Here is a 4782-nt window from a genome sequence, read left to right on the forward strand (position 1 = left end):
CACACACACACACGCACGCACGCACGCACGCACGCACGCACAACACTGCCGGGGGAGACTTGCTTCAATAACAAGCAAGTAAAATAGATGAATGTTAAAATACAGATTATGAAAGTAAGAAAGAATATACCTATAAAAGAAAGAGTACTGAGAGAAAACATGTTGAGATAGTCAGGGAAACGACTTTGAATTTCAAATGTTCTTGAATCATCTCTGATGTGAGAATGTTTCAGAAAGTAAGCCATTACCCTTTGGCAAGTTAGAACATTCCTGAAGGCAGTGTAGCAACACATACAAAGGACAGAGCAGTCGCCTTTGAGGCGCTGAAAGATGTCAAGGTGTTTGGAAAGATGACTTTATGTGGTGCTGTTTCATAACACCAATCATCTGAAAATATGAAGGCAAAACTTACGTCTGTGATATATCCAACCAACCACTGATCATCTCCCTTTTCTCCTGCTGTCTTTCACTTCCAAGGCAGAATGTACCAAATTCTTTTGAGCATGGTGGATCTGCCTTAACATCACCAGTCAGGAGGTCAAAGCAGGGGAGTCAAAGTTCATCTTGTACTACATGCAAAAAAACTGATTTGGTCAGTTGTATGTTTTGTAGAATGACTCAAGTGTCTTTAAATCCCACAATTTGGGCTCCAACCCTCTATTTATGTTTATAAAAAGATCTAAATTTGGATGATAGTGTCAAGAACACCCATGTGACACAAGTGGGATCATAAAGTCAGATTTCAGGGAGCCTGTGTGAGAAGTAGGAGAGAAAGAGTCTCAGACTGAGCCTGAGAAAGATAAAAAAGAGAAATAAAACCTCAAAGGAACAGGACTCATGGGCTGCCCAAGCCAGACAGGTGCAGAGACCTAATTCCTTGAGAAAGTGGTGAACATCTCTCAAATGCCCACAGGAGGTTTTGAGTCCTAGATGTCTGTCACAGACAGTGCACAGTATGACATCATATTATTACTTAATATCGAATTGTACCTTTGCAATTTCAATATTTATCCCTGTAAATAATGTGAAGTAATGATTCTCCAAGAAAAGATTTTGGCAGATAAAGCCAAGTCCCGTGAACATGCAATCACAAAAGCACCATCTGGCTGAGTTCTAGGAATCCGTTGAGCCTAGGGAGGTTCCTGAGAGGTGGGATACTCCCTTAATGAGGTCATAATGACAAAACAAACAAGCTAAGGAAAAAGAGGAGAAGAGGCGTGGGTGCACAGTGGCAGTGACTATGCTGCGGGAGGAAGTGGCTAAGGGGTTCAACTGAAGGTTCTCCTGCTGTGGATCCTCTTCCACTTGGGCCATCACAGGCAGCCTTCGGAGCATCACAGGCAGAAGTATCACACATTTCCTAGAGAAGAGCATTTATCACAAAATGGGGGTACTTGGCTGTGACCCCAGCAGTCAAGAGGCTGAGAATGGGAACAGTCATGAGTTCTGGGATGGACAGTGGAATATTGTTTCAAAAAACTGAAAGAAAGTAAAGAAAGGAAGAGGAGAAGGAGGGAAACAAGAAGGAGGAGGAAGAGAAGGGAAGAATCTAGTAAGTCAGTCATAATCTTGCAGAGAATGCTAAAGCAGCTGCAGAAAGAGAAACTGGAGACCTGAACAGCCAGAAATGTTTATCAGCAGGCAGATGAAGGGTGCATTTGTCAAGTTTCAGATGACTGTGTTTTGAAAAAGAAAATTTACTGAAGAAAGAAACCCAATGCAATGTGGACCTGAGAGAGCTCCTCTTTATCCCAATAACTCAAGAGGAAATGGATCATATTATGATATAGTCTGGAAATTTGAAACAGTCACCTAAATTTAGCATTGGAAACAATGAACAAAATAACTTTTATAGCAGAAAAAAAAGAAAACAAGAGTTTCTTACTTTAGTATTTGCTTTCAAAGGTTTCTAGACATCAAGAGAGAGGTGAGGTAGGTAAAGGGCAAATTTTAAGTGGAAGAGGGTCCTTAGCCCAGCAGTGATGTCATGACAAGAAAAGGTAGCAAGAACAATGCCTTCCTTTGAGGAAGGATAGAAAACACAGCACACACCATGAAGAAAGACTCCAGTCATAAAAATCTCTGATAGAAAATCACCATCTGCTAAGGGTGCTGCACCATTGAAACTGACAGTGCAAACTATAATTATCAGTCCTCATGCACCAACAGTATTTGAACTTACTGGAGATCAGTGTTTAACAAAGTACACCCCACAGACCCCAGCCACAGGATAATGATGTATACTCACTGATAGAGGCATGTTCTGTTTATCTGGGGAACACTGGATTAGACAATGACAAACACATGCTCATCATGAAGCTTCTTGTAAACTTTGTGAGACAATGTGAAGCTTCCACATAATCTCCAACTCACCCTTGGCCTTGGCCATGGAATCTGTTCCTCTTGTAGCACAAGTTACAGTAGCTGGCCCCACTTCAGCCAGTTCTGAAACACCAGGGTCTCAGGGTAGCCCCTGCCATAGGAGTGAGTTTAAAAAGATGAGTTTTAAAAGCCTAGAATTCTTATTTAAAAAGATATTGGGAGGTGGTGAGGGCAAAGAGATGGCTCAGCAGTTATGAGCATTTGCTGTTCTTGTAGAGAACTAGAGTTTGGTTCTCAGGACCAATGTGTAGCTCACAACCATCAGTAGATCTAGTTCTAGGAGATCTGCTGCCCATCTCAGGGCTCAACAGGTTCAAGGCACTCACATTGTACTCAGACATATATGCAGTCAAAACATTCATACACATAAAATAAAAAATAATGACATTAAATCATTATTTCATCAAACAATGAAGGATTCTGGGAGATGTTTTAAGATACTAGAAGAAATGAAGCTTTACTATGAAATTATAAAAATTAGTGGAAACAAAAATGACAATTTTGATGTTGAATGTTACCTGCTGTGGTAATTAGAAATTCAAAGGTATTTGAATGCAGTTACAACAATAATAACCCACAAACCTACTGGCTCTGTGCCACTGTATTTTACTTAATCCTAGGTGCAAGATGAATCACAATTGTGTAGTTGAATTTTAGTCTATACATTTTGTTTTCCCAATGGAGCCATCATGCAATTTACTCACTAGTATAGGAGACAGCACACATCTAGAAGGAAGTGAGTACTCAGCTCTAGGATCACTTGAGTGAAACACTCTCTCATGTTGATGTCTTGTTTTGTTTGCAAAGAGCTAGAACAAATATAGGAATTCTACATGCATCTATATCTTGCAAAGTCATCAAGCAGGGCCCTCCCACAGATTTACAGACTGTCTAGTGAAATGTTATGCTGTATGAGCAATTTGTCTCTGTCAAAGCCAGAGAAATTAATATTAGTGCCTCAGAGATAAAAGTTTTGTTCATTCCTGGCTACAAATGGCACTTCGGACAATGTTGGATGACATGACAGATGGACCCCTATTGCATTGGGAAGCAGTGTTTTCTCCCTTGGCTGTTCTGGACAGTAGCTTTAAATATCTTCACACTGACATCTAACTGTTCTTAGTCTCAGCTACTTAGATGTAAAACAAGGACACGTTTGACCTTGAAACAAACCAGGATCACATCAAATGATGGAGTTATTTTATTATAAAACAACCTTTTATAAAACTGACATTTATTATCAGAGACTATACCTAAGTTTTATTTAATCAAAGTACTAAATGTGAATTATTATTTCCATACTAGTATAGTCAAAATGTTTTCATATGGAACTTGTTAAATGTATTACTCAAAGTCATAAACATAATAAATGTAGAGCTGAATTCCCATTTCATGTTGTTCTGACTTTAAAGTCTATGATGCTTGGTATTGAGCAGTCTTCAGAAGATCAGAATTCCGTGCCCTTTGCACTCCAAGCGAATTAGTTTGATGAATCAATACATGTGATGATAGCCAGGCTTGGCAGTGTGCAACTATAATCCCAGCTTTTTAAGAGATTGAGGTGGGAGGATCTAAGTTTCAGGCCAGCTTGGTATGTGGAGTGACTTTGAAAATAGCCTGGACAATTTAGAGAGTTGTTGCAAACGAGAATGAAGAAGGCTTAGAATACAGATCAGCGTACAGGTTTTTCTAATGTGTGCATGAGGCCCAGTGTGCGTGAGATTTCATTTTCATATATGTGGATATATAATCTCTATAATAATCAAACATAGATAGGAATAGAAGGAGAAGATTCTCAGCTCAAAGGCCCAGAAAATATTTTTAACAAAATCATAGAAGAAAATTTTCTAAACCTAAAGAAGGACATGCCTATAAAGATACAAGAAATTTACATAACACTAAATAGATTGAACAGAAAAGAAAAATCCATCCCCAAATAATAATCAAAACCCTATACTTAACCAGCATGGGAGATACCATGATCATGAAGGTGGTTTTCCCAGGGCAAGGCTTATCCATTGCACTCCAGATGTGCTGACCCATGTGATTTACTCAAATGCAAGAAACTCGACTGCATAATTTGTGGTAATGGGGGTCTGCATTCACTCTGTCCCCTGAGAAAGAATTAAAAATTTTATAAAAAATTAAAAAAAAATTAAACCCTAAACATCCAGAAAAAAGAAAGACTATTAAAAACTGGAAAAAGGACAAGTAACATATAAAGATAGATGTATTAGAATTACATTGACTTCTCAACAGAGATTCTAAAAGCCAAAAGGACCTAGACAGATGTCTTAAAAACTCTAAGAGACCACAGAAGCCACCCTAGACTACCATAATCTGTAAAACCTTCAATCACCATAGATGGAGAAAACAAGATCTTTTATGACAAAGTCAAAT

The 4782-nt window shown here is 38.7% G+C and overlaps 1 non-coding gene across 1 annotated transcript; it reads left to right on the forward strand.

Moving 5' to 3' along the window:
- The first annotated feature begins 4335 nt into the window (after nucleotides 1–4335).
- Nucleotides 4336–4499, forward strand: LOC114696385. Its single transcript, XR_003735011.1, has one exon. It is a non-coding gene; the product is annotated as a U1 spliceosomal RNA (small nuclear RNA).
- The last annotated feature ends 283 nt before the right edge of the window (nucleotides 4500–4782 follow it).

Source organism: Peromyscus leucopus, chromosome 7, assembly GCF_004664715.2.
Source record: "Peromyscus leucopus breed LL Stock chromosome 7, UCI_PerLeu_2.1, whole genome shotgun sequence".
In the NCBI taxonomy this organism is placed as follows: Eukaryota; Metazoa; Chordata; class Mammalia; order Rodentia; family Cricetidae; genus Peromyscus; species Peromyscus leucopus.